The sequence below is a fragment of the Suncus etruscus genome, chromosome 2 (assembly GCF_024139225.1).
Source record: "Suncus etruscus isolate mSunEtr1 chromosome 2, mSunEtr1.pri.cur, whole genome shotgun sequence".
Lineage (NCBI taxonomy): Eukaryota > Metazoa > Chordata > Mammalia > Eulipotyphla > Soricidae > Suncus > Suncus etruscus.
This window is the reverse complement of record NC_064849.1, coordinates 84,447,488-84,463,947: the sequence shown is the minus strand read 5'-3', so window position 1 is coordinate 84,463,947 and position 16,460 is coordinate 84,447,488. Positions and strand designations below refer to the sequence as shown.

At 37.6% G+C, this 16,460-nt stretch overlaps 1 protein-coding gene and 1 non-coding gene across 2 annotated transcripts in view; one reads left to right on the top strand and one right to left on the bottom strand.

Annotated features, from left to right (window-relative positions):
* The window catches only part of FBXL7 (F-box and leucine rich repeat protein 7), a 457,103-nt gene that overhangs the window by 242,484 nt on the left and 198,159 nt on the right, over window positions 1-16,460 (top strand). The gene's annotated exons all lie outside the window — the stretch shown is intronic.
* On the bottom strand, window positions 10,188-10,295 carry LOC126002304 (U6 spliceosomal RNA). Its single transcript, XR_007493052.1, has one exon. It is a non-coding gene; the product is annotated as a U6 spliceosomal RNA (small nuclear RNA).

The window sequence follows — 16,460 nt, the reverse complement described above, 5'->3', positions numbered from 1 at the left end:
AGAGTTTATAGGAAAGGTTTTCAGTTTTTCTCCACTGAGGACAATATTTGCCTCTTGCTTGTGGTAGATGGCCTTAACTATATTGAGAAAGGTTCCTTCCATTCCCATCTTGTTGAGAGTTTTGATCAAGAATGGGTGTTGGACCTTATCAAATGCTTTTTCTGAATCTATTGATATGATCATGTGATTTCTATTTTTCTTGTTGTTGATGATGTGTATTATGTTGATAGATTTACGAATGTTAAATCATCCTTGCATTCCTGAGATGAAACCTACTTGATCATAGTGGATGATCTTCTTAATGAGGCATTGAATCCTATTTGCCAGGATTTTGTTGAGTATCTTTGCATCTGTATTCATCAGTGATATTGGTCTGTAATTTTCTTTTTTGGTAGCATCTCTGTCTGGTTTAGGTATCAAGGTGATATTGGCTTCATAAAAGCTATTTGGAAGTGTTCCTGTTTTTTCGATTTCATGAAAGAGTCTTGCCAGGATTGGCAGAAGTTTCTCTTGAAAGGTTTGAAATAATTCATTAATAAATCCATCTTGGCCTGGACTTTTGCTTTTAGGCAGACATTTGATTACTCTCTTAATTTCCTCAATAGTGAAGAGTGTGTTTAGATATGCTACATCCTCTTCATTCAACTGTGGAAGATTATGAGTCCAAAAATTTATCCATTTCTTCCAGGTTTTCATTTTTAGTGGCATAGAGTTTCTCAAAGTAGTTTCTGATTACCCTTTGAATCTCTACCATATCAGTAGTGATCTCTCCTTCTTCATTCCTAATACAAGTTATCAAGTTTCTCTTTTTCTTTCTCTTTCTTTGTTAGTTTTGCCAGTGGCCTATCAATCTTGTTTATTTTTTCAAAGAACCAACTTCTGCTTTCGTTGATCTTTTAGATTGTTTTTCGGGTTTCCATTTCATTGATTTCTGGTCTCAGCTTTGTTATTTCCTTTTGTCTCCCTATTTTTGGGTCCTTTTGTTGAGTACTTTCTAATTCTATGAGCTGCATCATTAAGCTATTCAGGTATGCCCCTTCTTTCCTGATGTGTGCTTGCAAAGCTATAAATTTTCCTCTCAGTACCGCTTTTTCTGTGTCCCATAGGTTCTGATAGTTTGTGTCTCCATTGTCATTTGTTTCTAGGAAGGTTTTGATTTCCTCCTTGATTTCATCTCGGACCCACTGGTTATTCAATATTAGGCTGTTTAACTTCCAGGTATTAAAGTTTTTCTTCTGTGTCCCTTTGTAGTTCACATATAATTTCAGGGCCTTGTGGTCAATGAAGGTAACCTGCAAAATTTCTATCCTCTTGATATTATGGAGGTATGTTTTGTGTGCTAGCATGAAGTCTATCCTGGAGAATGTCCCAGGTACATTAGAGAAGAATGTGTATCCAGGCGTCTGGGCATGGAGTGGCCTGTATATATATACTAGGCCTCTTTCTTCCATTTCTCTTTTCAGGTCTAGTATATTCTTGTTGGGTTTCAGTCTGGTTGACCTGTCAAGTGATGACAATGCCGTGTTGAGGTCTCCCAGAATTATTGTGTTGTTATTTATATCATTTTTTATATTTGTCAACAATTTTATTAAATATTTCGTTGGCCCCTCATTTGGTGCATATATGTTTAGGAGAGTGATTTTTCCTGCTGCACATATCCCTTGATTAATAAAAAAATGTCCATCTTTGTCCCTACAACTTTACTAAGTATAAAGTTTGCATCATCTGATATTAGTATGGCTACTCCAGCTTATTTATGGGTGTTGTTTGCTTGGATGATTTTCCTCCAGCCTTTTAATTTGAGTCTATGTTTTTTCTGACTATTCAGGTGTGTTTCTTGTAGGCAGCAGAAGGTTGGATTGAGTTTTTTGATCCATTTAGCTAACCCTTGTCTCTTTACTGGTGCATTTAGTCCATTGACATTGAGAGAAAGAATTGTCCTGGGAGTTAGTGCCATCTTTATATCACAGTTTGGTGTATCTATTGGTCAGTCTTGTCTTTTTTTTTTTTTTTTTTGGTTTTTGGGCCACACCCGGTAACGCTCAGGGGTTACTCCTGGCTATGCGCTCAGAAGTTGCTCCTGGCTTGGGGGACCATATGGGACACCGGGGGATCGAACCGCGGTCCGTCCAAGGATAGCGCAGGCAAGGCAGGCACCTTACCTTTAGCGCCACCGCCCGGCCCCGGTCAGTCTTGTCTTAAAGTAGGCCATTCACTTTTTCTTTTAAGAATGGTTTTGAGGGCCTGGAGAGATAGCACAGCAGTATTTGCTTTGCAAGAAGCTGATCCAGGACCAAAGGTGGTTGGTTCGAATCCGGGTGTCCCATATGGTCCCCTGTGCCTGCCAGGAGCTATTTCTGAGCAGACAGCCAGGAGTAACCCCTGAGCACCACCGGGTGTGACCCAAAAACCAAAAACCAAACCAAACCAAAACAAAACAAAAAAACAGAATGGTTTTGAGTCTGTAAAGTTTCTGAGCTGTTGTTTGTGAAACCATGTATTGTTCCTTCAAACCTGAAAGTGAGTCTTGCAGGGTGCAGTGTTCTAGGTGAAGCATTTATTTCATTGAATTTTGTCACTATGTCCCACCACTGCCTTCTGGCCTTGAGTTTTTCCGGTGACAGGTCTGCAGTAAATCTCAAGGATGTTCCCTTGAATGTAATTTCTCTTTTCGATCTTGCTGCTTTCAGAATTTTGTCTCTATCTATGGGATTCATCATTGTGACTAGGATGTGTCTTGGGGTGTTTTTTCTGGGGTGTCTTTTAGTTGGTACTCTTTGGGCATGCAGGATTTGATCAAATGTATTCATTAGCTCTGGTAGTTTCTCTAATGATGTTCTTAACCGTTGAGTCTTCCTGGGTCTCTGGGACTCCAATGATTCTTAAGTTGTTTCTGTTGAGCTTATCATAGATTTCTATTTTCATCTGTTCCCATTCTTTGAGTATTTTTTCCATTGTTTGATCATTTGCTTTAAGGCTTTTTTCCAATTTCTTCTGCTGTATGGAATTGTTATTCATCTCATCTTCCAGTGTACTAATTCTATCCTCAGCTGCTGTTAACCCATGGAGAAGTTCAACCATGTTTTTCTTCAATTCATCTTCTGAATTTTTCAGACCTGTTATTTGACCTGAAATTTCAGTTTGGAGTTTTCTGATTTCTATCTTCATATTCTCTTGATTCTTATTAGTGTTCTCTTCTATGCTTTCTTTGAGTTCCTTGAACATCTTCCATATTGCGACTCTAAACTCCTTATCTAAGAGACTGACTAGTTGGTTGTTTATGTTCAAGTCATTAGAGTTGCCATCGTCGTTCTCTACATCTGGTGCTGGCCTGTGTTATTTCCCCATTTTCACACTTGTATTGTGAGTTTTTCTACGTGTTGTGGTTGTATTCATTGGCTAGATGATGTGCATGGTTGGGAAGCAAAGTGCAGGGGCCTTGCTCCTCTGGCTCCACCCTTTCTGGGCTTGTAAACTCACTTCCAGGGAAGGCTCTAGGGAAGGCGAGCCGTCCTCAGATGAGCCACACACAGGATGAAATCAGGCTGAAAATGGAGCACAGCACAGAAGACAAGCAGATAGGAGTGCTGGCATCTGAGTTCCAGCAGAGTTCAGCGGCTTTTCTATTCTGGGCTTGTAAACTCACCTCCAGGGAAGGCTCCATGGAAGATGAGCTGTCCACAGATGAGCCACACATAGGATGAAATCAGGCTGAAAATGGAGCCCAGCACAGAAGACAGGCAGATAGGGGTGCTGGCATCTGAGTTCCAGCAGAGCGCTGTTTAAACTTATTTAGAATGGACCTTGCATACTGAATGTCCTACATAGAATATAGATCCCTGGACATCCCATCATTCTTTGGCTCTATTGTTACATACAGGCATCCAGACATGAGAAATAAGGCCAGACCTTTGCATTTGGCCGGTGCAAGCCAGGAACATCATCATAAGGAATGAGACTGTTGGGAATCCCCCAAATCCTTGCAATCAAAAGAAGCATGAAGCCCAGGACAGCTGCACTGGAACAATGGAGTTCTGGACTGTCATCACCAAGACAGGCTAAGCAATCAGAGAGAAACATCCACAAATGTCCAGCATATATGATACTGCACACTTATAGTTTGAATGGCTGGCCAGCCAGTGTGAGGACTTTTTAGAGACTTCATACTCAAAACTTAATTTGAAGTGATCAAGGCCAGAGAGAAAGTTGAACAAGTGCATGCTTGCCTTGCATGCAGCAAACTAGGATTTAATGCCCAGCACCACCTATAGTTCCTTGAGTCTAACCAGGAGTGATTCTTAAATGCCGAGCCAAGAGTAATCCCTAAGCACTGCTGGTTTAAATTTTGGAGGGGGATGGGGATTGTTGCCTATTCAATATACCTTTTCCCAGGGTTTTATTATTATGCTGCCAAAAATAAACAATCTTATGTCTAGAAATGGATTTAAACTTTTGCTGAATTATCTATAAAATAGATGTTATGAATAGGGAAGAAAAGTAGAATGTGTCCGTTTGTTCTCTACAATGGTGTAATATTTCAGCTTCTTTCATCATTGGCCACTCACACCTTTGCATAACTTCTTTTTACTGGACTGTATTACCCACATCAATGGTCTTTTCAAGACTGAATTTACAGGGTAGATACAAGAGTCTGTCTGACTTTTGAAGCATAATATTAAAACATTTATTTTTCAAGAGTCATCGACTAGTGTCATTTGAGCCATTACTTTGAATGGACAACAAGAATATAGACTGTAACCCTTTTGGGTTTCCACCGAGTTGGACTAAGGACAGTTTGTGTGCCAAAACTCATTTCCTGCTTTTTTGGTTTGCTTGATTTGTTTTAAGGCCACATCCAACAATGCTCATGTTTTACTCATGGATCTGTGCTCAAGGATCACTTATAGTGGGCATCAAGGGGACCCACATGGAGTGCTATAGATAGAACCTAAGTCAGCCAAATACAAAGCAAGCACCATGCTTGCTGTCCTAATTTTCTGGTCCCAGTCTGCTCTCGAGCTTTCATGGGAGATGCTCTTAGTCCCTGTGGAAATGTTCAATGGAGGAAAGTCCAGGGCTTTTTTCCTTCCTGCATCTCTCTGGACCTTCATACTGTTTCAACTTCTTTTTTATTCCCTTAAATTGCTTCTGTTTCCCTTTACTAGACAACACCTCTCTTTTCTTCCATCACCATAACTTGTTCTCTCCCTAAATGGCTGACCATTGTGTTTTTTTTTAATAAAATCTTTATTTAAACACCATGATTATAAGCATAATTGTAGTTGGGTTTCAGTCATAAACAGAATACCCTCCTTCACCATTGCAACATTCCCACCACCAATTCCCTCCTCCCTCCTTCCCAATCCCTGCCTGTATTCGAGACAGGCTTTCTACTTCTCTCACTCATTAAGATTGTCATGATAGTTGTTAGTGTAGTTATTTCTCTAACTTCACTCATCAATCTTTGTGATAAGCTTCATATTGTGAGTGGGTCCTTCTGGCCCATCTCTATTGTCTCTGGGTATTAATACAATTATGTCCTTAATTTTTCTTAAAACCCATAGATGAGTGAAACTATTGTGTATCTATCTCTCTCCCTCTGACTTATTTCACTCAGCATAATAGATTCCATTTACATCCATGTATAGGAAAATGTCATGACTTCATCTCTCCTGATGACTGCATAATATTCCATTCTGTATATGTGCCGCGGTTTCTTTAGCCATTCATCTATTGAAGTGTTTCTTGGTTGTTTACAGAGTCTGGCTATTGTAGATAGCACGCAATGAATATAGGTGTGAGAAAGGGATTTTTGAATTGTATTTTTGTGTTCCCAGGGTATATTCCTAGGGGTGGTATAGCTGGATCATATGGGAGCTCAACTTCTATATTTTTGAGGAATTTCCATATTTTCTGTAAAGGCTGGACTAGATGGCATTCCCACCAGCAGTGAACAAGAGTTTCTTTCTCTCCACATCTCCACCAGCACTGATTATTCTTGTACTTTGTGATGTGTGTCAGTCTCTGTGGTGTGAAATGGTACCTCATTGTTGTTTTGACTTGCATCTCCCTGATGATTAGTGATGTGGAGCATTTTTCATGTGTCTTTTGGTCATTTGTATTTCTTCTTTGAGGAAGTGTCTGTTCATTTCTTCTCTCCATTTTTGATGGGGTTAGATTTTTATTCTTCTTACGTTCTGTCAGTACCTTGTATATCTTGGATATTAGCCCCTTATCTGATGGGTATTGGGTGAATAGTTTCTCCCACTCAGTGAGTGGGAGTGGCTTTTGTATCCTAGGCACTATTTCCTTTGAGGTACATAAGTTTCTCAGCTTAATACAGTCCCATCTGTTTATCTTGCTTCCACTAGTTTGGAGAGTGCTGCTTCCTGCTTGAAGATGCCTTTAGTCTCAAAGTCATGGAGTGTTTCACCTATGTATTGTTCTATATACCTTATGGTTTAAGATCTGATATTCATGTCTTTAATCCATTTGGATTTGACCTTTGTACATGGTTAGATGTTGCTTTGTTGCAAGTGGCTGACCAGTTGTGCCAACACCACTTGTTGAAGAGGCTTTCCTTGCTTTATTTTGGACTTCTTGCCCCTTTATCAAAGATTAATTGATTGTCGGGGGATCATTCTCTGAATACTCAAGTTTATTGTACTGATCTCCATTCCTGTCCAACCCTGTCTGGTGATTGCACCAGTAACCACATATCCAGAGATAGAACAGAGACAGATCTCTCACCTGGCTCTGTTTTCTTGGCTAGAAGGACAGAGGCACTAACCTGTAAAATTAGTTTTGCTTCCAGATATAAAACAGATGTATTTTATCCCAGTGTAACATTCATTCCGCTTTCTGCCCTGTGTCTTAGCAAATACAGAAGGTATCTCTTTTTAATTGTGTTGCCAGACAACTCCAGCATTTACTTACCTGAAAAAAATTAGTGATTGCCATAAACTTTGGTCCTATACCTACTAATTACAACCTCTAGCATGTAAGGAGCTGAACTTGAGTGTGACACATAGTGGTGGATGCCAAATTTCTCATGGTCTGACATCTCAATGCTGGAGAATTCCCTTTGCCAGTTCATTTTTTGCTCCGGGGAACCAACAATCAGTTATCAAATCCCCTGATCATTTTTTTTAAATCCCTGAGACATTCCCAGCAGGAAAGAGTCCATTTTTTCTTTCTCACTCCAAGGAGCCTGAGCCAATAAGCCAATGTGCTTTTACTCCAACTTATGTCTTTTTCATTTGGATTTTATTTGTTTTCAAACCTGAAAAGCTCTTTAAGTTTATGGAATTAGAACACATCCAGTGGTTAGTAACACATTACTGAGATATTTGACTGTAACTAAATTTACAACAATAAAATCATGTGCTATAGGGTTGTTGGCAAGGAGAAAGATTTGGAGTCATCCCAGGAAATGCTTTGTTGTGTAGTGGATTTTCAAGTCGAATTGTAAGTTTTCTGGATCATAGATGCATGAGGTTTGTGGGTCTTTGGACGTGGTTGGCTTCTACTTCTTGATCAAAATTTCTAAACATAGTTCTGACTCTTCATAAGTTGTTGAGACCAAGAAGGGAGAGATCTCCATATCCCTTAGACCCAACACTGCTTATAAGGAACTTGCAATCCATATGAGAAGTGAAGGCATGATGATGTGTTCCTAAAGGTAATGATACAGTTCTCAATTGGAACATTCCTGAAGAGAATGAGTTGTTTCTGCCATCACAAATACAACAAATATGGTCAGTTCTCTCTTTAATACACTTAGAGAAAATAGGCTTTTCCTAATCACCTACATTGGTACCACCCTACTCTAAGGCACTATCTCATTTTCTCTCAGTTATTGCTACTATCTCCTAAGGTATCTAGGAACTTCCACATTTAACCTTGCTAGCTAGCTTTCACAAAATGAGTTCAACAGTGAGCCCTGATCATTGCTAGTCTCCATGAAAAATCCATAAGGCCTAACTGCCCATTTAGGTTCCAGTCCAGCCACACACTTTCTCACTGACTGGCCCTCTCAGCATTGACTGCATTTCCTTGGCATGTTCTGCTCTAACCACACTCTCCTCTCACTCTTCCCTAGCTATACAGGGACTTGATGACCTTTGGGGGACTTTGTACTTGCTGATCCTTTCCCTGGAATCACTTTTCCAGATGACTTCCTTTTTACGTGTCCATCCATCTTTACCCTGAGAGAACAACCTAAATATAGCTAAAATCAGTCTTTTCTTCTGTATCAGTTGCTTTCTATCTATCTCTGTCTTTCTCTGGTTGTGCATCTGTGTGTGTGTGTGTGTGTGTGAGAGAGAGAGAGAGAGAGAGAGAGAGAGATCCTCTCTCAGTTCCTTCTTTCTTTCTCTTTGTTCTTTCTTTCTCTTTGTTCTTTCTTTCTTTCTTTCTTCTTTCTTTTTCTTTCTTTTTTTTTCTTTCTTTCTTTCTTTCTTTCTTTCTTTCTTTCTTTCTTTCTTTCTTCTTTCTTCTTCTTTCTTTCTTTTCTTTCTTTCTTTCTTTCTTTCTCTTATCTTTCTTTTCTTTCTTTCTTTCTTTCTTCTTTCTTCTTTCTTTTTCTTTTCTCTTATTTTCTTTTCTTCCTTCCTTTCTTCTTTCTTTCAATTTTCTTTTTTGTTTTGTTTTTGGGACACACTCCTGGTTATGCGCTCAGAAATTGCTCCTGGCTTGGGGGACCATATAAGATGCCAGGGGATCAAACTTAGTCTGTCCTAGATCAATCAGCCACATGCAAGGCAAATGCCATACTGCTGCGCCATGAATCTGGCCTCTTTCTTTCTTTCTTTTCTTTCTTTCTTTCTTTCTTTTTCTTTATCTTCTTTTCTTTCTTTCTTCTTTTTTCTTTCTTTTTTCTTTTCTTTCTTTCTTTTCTTCTTCTTTCTTTCTCTTTCTTTCTTTCTTTCTTCTTTCTTCTCTACTCCTTTTTCTTTGTTCTTTGTCTTTCTTTTTTCTACTTTTCTTTATTTTTCTTTCTTGTTTTATTTTCATATAGATAGCAACATAGAAAACCTTAGTATTTTGTGTATTGTTGGTTTCTTCTTCCATGAGGAGTTAAGCTTACAAAGCTTTCCTTGTTTTTTAGGTGGTCGCTCTGTCTTTCACACAGAGAAGGTGCTGACACAGCCAGTGGTCAATCAATATATATTTGGATGATTTGTTTTATTACTTTCCACTTGATTGTGTTTATTTTTTCTTAGGGCTGCTATAATGAAGTTTCACAAATGGGGTGATTTTTAGCAATAGAAAAAGATTTTCTCCAAATTCTGAAATCAAGCTTTCTTCAGAGCCTTGCTCACTTTCAGGCACATAGAGAAGAAACCTAATTGCTCTCTTCTGGCTTTTGTCAACCTCCAGGGTTCTTGACTGGTGACTCCATGACTCCTTTCTTGCTGCCATTATCACATGGACTTCTTGCCATGGTTGTGTCTTCACATGTTTTTCACATTCCATATGTATCTGTGTCTTTGAAGGATGTAGGTCTTATGTCTGAACTTAGCTCTTCATGCCTCCAAAAACAACCCTATTTCCAACTAATGTGGACATCTGAAATCCTAGGAGTTGTGGTAGTCAGCCTGGATTAAGTAGACAGTGAAAACAGGGTGACAGTGAGGAGAGATTTGATAAGAGAGTTTACAGGCACTAGATGAGGTACAGATTTCCCTATGCCTTTTGAGTGCTCTAAGAAGGTAGAAGATGGAAATGGAAGGTCTCTCAGTATTGAGGAGGATGGAGCTGGAGAGAAGTTAATAGAGAGGCTAGAATGGAAAGCATATGCACCTTGGTTACAAAACCTCTGTCCAGTGACAACTCCCCAATCCTCTGCTTTTTCTCCCAATAGTGTTTTAATCTCTGCAGCAGCCTGGTGTCAAGTGCTATGAGTCCCTGGAACGTCTGCCAACAACCAAGCCAATGGAAAGGAGACTGCCTGTTCTATCTCCTCTTGTTTAGAAATAGACTGTAAAGGAGCTTGTAGAATGCAAGGTGGGAAGTAACTGCCATATGTCCAAATAACCAATTGGCCTTAAAATTTCCTTGCTCTCTTTTTATTATTCAAAAGTTTCTCTTTGAGACATTGACTCGCATAATGGCTTTATGAGAAATATTGTCCACCACTTGTTGGAACTAACGAGCTCATCTCTGTCCTGTCAATTTTTGTTGTTGTCGTTGTTGTTTTTTTTTAAATTTTGCGTGTCATTACTTGCACAGGGGCCATGCTAATCATCTCTGTATCATTCTAATTTTAGTATATGTGCTGCCGAAGTGAGCACCCTGTCTGGCTCTTTTTGAATTTTGACTTGATATATGCGTTTTCTTTGTGTTGAGATTTGCTGAAATGGACCCATCTCCTCTGTTCATATCCTTTCATCCAACTTTTATCTATCACATTCCAGTTTCTCTTATCAGTGCTGAACTTGGAAGCCCAATCATGTTTGACTGTATAAATGCCTTGATGTATGTCTCTTTAAAAGTGCATTTACAATGAAAACTCTATCTGAGCAACTTTGTAACTATGTTATCTCATGGAGATTTATTTAAAAAATTAAGTTAAATTTTAAGTTCAAGAAATGTTTTAATCCCCACTCAATCAGTTGGAGGAACTAACTGCAAAAATAGTGTGATTCTTGTAATAAGCCTTGTAATAAGAATAATTGCTCCTATCCAAGGTTCTCCAGGTTTCCAGGATCTCTCCTAGAGATAGATGGCATCAGGGATGCCATAGCAAGCTTGGGTCATGGTCAGGAATATTATGCATTTTGTCTGTCTTTTCTGTGGTCAAATAGGTATTCATCAATATAGGCCACAGTAGCTTCTGGCTTGATGTTTACATCAGTCCTATTATGTTATTCTATTCTTAATGAAATCTTCCTGTCTTCGTTTTCTCCCCCCAGACATGTTAGTAACTTTTAAAAAATTATTTTTGTATTTTTGTGGTTGTGTGCTTCTTTGAATAATTTGTGTGTTTCTTGTAGAGAATCACACATAAACATGTGTTGTATGAAGTCATTTACTTTTGTTCTAAATGAAAATTTAGATGATGTTTTCATATTACATTGGTAGATATAGGAACTAAGACAGGAGAACAAGGAAGGGAAGAAGACATAGAGGGATAAAAGAAAGAAAACACAGAAGGGAAGGAGTGATGGTGGGAAACATTTTGTGGTTTTTGTTTTGAGGCCACAAGTGCTCAGGTTTACTCCTGGCTCTGCACTCTGGGATCACTCCATCAGTAGTTATCTGGGAACTATATGGGATTCTGGAGATTGAGCCTAGGGGAAAGCTTTCAAGACAAGGCCTATACTTTCCAAATTATCTTTTCAGCCCCAAACAAAGACTGACTAAGATAAAGAGTATAAATAATAAAAAGACAAACAGCTGTGTGAAAACAAGTGAAAAAAAAAAATACCGTAGCTGTTGAAGAAAAAGTATCCATGCTATTTTTCCTCTGAATTGTGACAAAATAAATATTCTGTATATGTATCTAAACCCATCAGGCTTAGTGTCTCAGGTTGCTTCAGTTTTCTAGTTTAAATTCACCGTCCCCCTTTATATTTGCCTTTGTATAAAACACCTGACACGTGGGGCTTGGGATTTTTCCCCTCTCTGTTTTCCTCCCTTAATCATACAAATGATCTCTTAATCTTTTTCTTTATGTCTGGACTGTTGCACCCACTATATATATAAGGTCTTTCTGCTCTTCTCATTCCTAAATTCAATTTCTTTGAAACATGCTCACCTCTACCTTATTGCTCCCTTTATTCCATTCGCCTTCTGTCAGTATATGGTTATGAAAAATTATTTCTCCTAAAGAGATACCAGGAGTTTGAATTTTTGTGGACAAAGTGTAGAACGTGGTAGATTTTGATGGTTTTATTTGTTTGTCTGTTTTAGGTATTCAAGGTTTCTCCAGGGAACCATAGAAGTCCCAGGATTGAATCTTTGACTACTGGCAAGCAGGTGCCCTACATCCTGCACTGTCTCTCCAGACCCTAGATTTAGGTCTTAATTACACTTTTGTAGTTCTGGATAAAAATGTGAAGCTTCAGCTGTGAGAGTGAAGCATATTTCAGTTGGAGATGCAGTAGTACAGAATAACAAAAACAGGTTAGAGGCATCTAGTTTGTATTCTCATATAATAAAATAGACCATATTAACATTACACTTAGCTATATTTGTTTCCTTAGAAAATAGATTATACCAAATGTGTTGGTGATCCAAAATTGCGACCCCAAACATAGCCCCATCCTAATTTCTGGAACTATGGTAAAGTTACTTGGCAAAAGGGACTTTGCATATAGGATTAAGTCAAGGATCTTGATAATCAAGACTGAGATTATGTATATCTCTTATAAAAAATTGTGAGCCAGACAGGAGATATAATGGTATAAGCAGAGAGGAAAGGCATCACAGTCATGTAAGGGAAAGTCATTGCGATTCTCACACTGTGGACAGATGATGGAGCCACAAGTCAATGAATACAGGTCAACCAGAAAAACTAGAAAAGATAAGAAAGTAGTTTCTCTCTGATTCTCCAGAAGAAACTCAAAAACCAGACAGTTTTAGGACAGAGACTGGTTTTAGGACTTCTCACCTCCTGAACTATAAAATAATAAAGTAATAGATTTCCAGTCATTTGATTTATAGTAACTTATAGTGCAGTAATAATTTGTCCATTGACCTATAGCAGTTAGTACCAGAAACAACAAATTGATGATAATACAACAAAAGTCCTATTGTCTAGTCATGTTGTGGCACATATCTCCAGGTACTACATGAGCAATGAGCAATCATCAAAAGGATCCAACTCCCTTTTATGATGGTGTCCTGAATGGCTGAGCCAGTGAAACAGAGAGTGCGTTAGAGAATGACAAAAACTCTGTGTCATTTGCACATGGCACATGTCTCAGAATACATCCCCATAGTTATGCAATGCATGCGTGTATTTTAAGGAAGAAATTAAGACTGACAATTAAAAGCAGAGATCAGGAGTTGGCATTCTTTTCTGTAAAGGACCAAGTAATAAATATTTTAGATGTTGTGGGCCATGTGGTCTCTGTCACAGTTACTCAACTCTCTTTGTAGGAAGAAAGTCTCTAGTGATGATCAGTAAGTAAATGAATGTGACGATGATCCAATAAAAATGTATGTACAAAAATAGACAGATGCTGAATTCGGTCCATGGATTGTTGTTTATCAATGCATGATATAGGCCAACATCATACCATTATTTATTGTGTCATTTGTAGTCAATGTGGTCTAATTATTGATTACTATTAAATATGATACTCTCAACAAAATAGCAGTCATTGAGTCATGGCCTGCAGTTGGTTCTTCAACCATATACACTAAGTTTGGTAATATTGGAAACTCAGTTCACCATTTGCATACCACAGTTATCTCTAATGTTTCAATATTTGCAATTACATGTCCTAAGCATGTAAAAGGTGCTAAATTCCTTTGGCTTTGCTTTTTCTCCAGGGAAAAGACCATAAGGTATTTGCACAAAGCCACCTGCATTTCTGACGCTAATAAGGATATGTAAATCTTGTAAAAGTGCATTGTATTAAACACTGGCTATAGAGGATTAGAGGAAATTTTAAAGCTATGCTTTTGTGTATAGTTTTCAGGATTGCTAATGCTCTTTTGTTTATGTGATTGCTGGTGGGGTTTCTCTCTCTCTTGAGGCAAATGTTCTCTCAGCTGAGGAGATACAGCACAGGGAATGTGATTTCTGAGCCAAAGAAATCATTGCATATGGTGATCCCATACTAGGCCCTGTGTCTTTGTGAACCTAACCTCAAACATATGTACAAGAGTGCCAAGTGGAAACCGCCTGCTTATACCTGACTTGCCAAGTAGAATTCTGTTTCCTTTGTGTTTATATCACGTTCACCTGACATGAGCCACCTGTATCTGTTTTCTCTGTGCCTTCCTCCATGTTCATCATGTAACACCAACCTTGACACAGTTCAGCTCTAGTCTGCCCACTCTAAGACAGGGCCTGTTTCTTCACTTTCTTAGCAACTTCTCCCAACTGCCCTCTGGTCCATCTGTGGATTTGTTCCTTACACAAAACTTGACTGCTGACATAATTTTTGCCCACATCCTATTAAATTACACATTCAGAAACTGGTTTTAATGTGCTTAGAGTTCAGAATATAAAGAGCTTTCAATAAATGTCTTTTGAGTTCATAAATGATTTCTGATGTGATGACTTAATTTGAATTTTCTTTGGATCATTTTTAAAGGCTTTATTTTTTATCGCTTTTACAAAAAAATTGAGAAGAAGATCCAAAGAATGCCCATATGCTTCCCATGCCTCCCCATCATGTAGGACCTTTCCATTGACAAAGCCAAAATGGCACATTGCTGCATCATAATCACCAACGTTCATAAGAGAAAATGTTTCACCTCACCTGCCATAAATGGATGCAAATGAAGCCAAAGAGATGACAACACATACATGCTAGAATGACAAAGCCCAGATGATCCACAAAACCAAAGTGTTTCTAGATATGGGGCAATGGGAACTCTTAAAAAAAAGCTGATGGGAACTCAGAATACATATAACCACTTTGGAATACAGTTTGTCAAATTCTTACAAAAGTTACAGTCTGGTCAGAGTGATGGCACAGCAGTAGGGCATTTGACTTGCATGTAGCTGACCCAGGACGAACTGTGGTTCAATCCCACAGTGTCCCATTGGTCCCCCAAGCCAGAAGCGATTTTTGAATGCATAGCCAGAAGTAACCCCTGAGTTTCACCGAGGGTGATCCAAAATCCAAAAAAAAAAAAAAAAAAAAATATTATAGTCAGCGATTACCCAATGCTTCTTAATTTTAACCTAAGGGTGTGGAAGATTTTTGTGTATGCAACAAAAATCTGAAATGAGTGTTGATTTGCTAAATTTAGAAGAAACCCCAAATTCCCTTCAGTTAGTAAATAGATTAAGATTAAAAAAAAAAAACCAGAAACTTTAGTACCTTAGACAACTAAGTATTAACCTTGCTCCGTGATAGGTTATCTAGTCTTAAAGAACCATAAATAAAATATATATTTATATTACTAAAAGATAGAAGCCAGTTCTGCAAAGATTCCTACTGACTCCACTTTAGAAAATAAAAAATCAACATGGAGATAATAAAATCTAATATAAAAATTAGTGATTTTCATTCAAGCATATGAACTGTGGGTAATGAATAAAGAGAACATACAAAAATTTGGGTGATGAAAATTTTTAAGATGTTTTAATGGCTTATTGTTGCTTTATTGTCCTAGACCATATAACAGTCAAGGGAACTTTGTATCCTTTCCAAGTAATTTTATTATTTTAAGTAACTGGATTAGAGGTTTAGCTATTGCCATTATATTATAGATTGGTATTGTAATTGTCATATTATTTATGTTTTAGAAGTAAAGGTTCATACTTCAAATATGTTTTTTTCAGTAACCTTCCTTGTAAGCATCACTATTTTTTTATCAATACAAATAATCATTTATTTACCAATTTTAAAAGTTAAAAATACTCTTAGTGTTCTATTTAAAAAACTGTTTAAAGATACATTGACTGATAGAATAGCAATTAAACAGTTTCACTGCTCCAAATTGTTATATGTATATATATATATATATATATATATATATATATATATATATATAACTCTATAGATAAATTTATTTATATTTTAGTTAGATATGTTCTACCTCTCCTCAATCATTTTTGTTTTGATTTGTTTGAGGGTCATACTCTGCAATTAAGCATCGTTTTGCTATATCTTACAGAGTTTGATAGTTTGTACTTTTTATAGGGACTTCCCAGAAGTGCCTAGGGATCTTGGGTCCACTCCTATTGATACTTGGCTAACCAAGGTAAAAGAACCAATGATATAGACCATGATAGGGTGTGTCTTAGTATCTATGATGCACAGGAGCACCTGAACCACTCCTGAAAATGTACAGGCATCATGTAAAATCTATATAGGATCTCAACCCCAGTATTAGCCCTGCTATATTGTACTTTAATTTTCGCTGGATTCAAATTATCTTCAAATGTCTCTTCAGATTTAGTCTTCAACACATGTATTATTCAGAAGTGACTTTTTGTGTTTGGGATTTTTTCCATTCTTCTTTCTGTGTATATATATATATATATACATATATATGATATTATATAAATTTCCACCATGAACAGAAAAGGATTTCTATGATTTTTATTCTTTTCATTGACTAAGTTGGTTTTATGTCACAGAATATTGTCTGTATGGTGATTATACCATGTAAACTGGAAAAAAAGGTTTATTCTCCTGTTGTATAAAATAGTTCTCAATTATCAATTATGGGTTGATGATGCTATTTGTTAATTCAGCTCTGATATTTCTTGTTTTTGATAGTTCAGATAACATTTTGACAGCAGTATTAATATTTATAATCTTGGT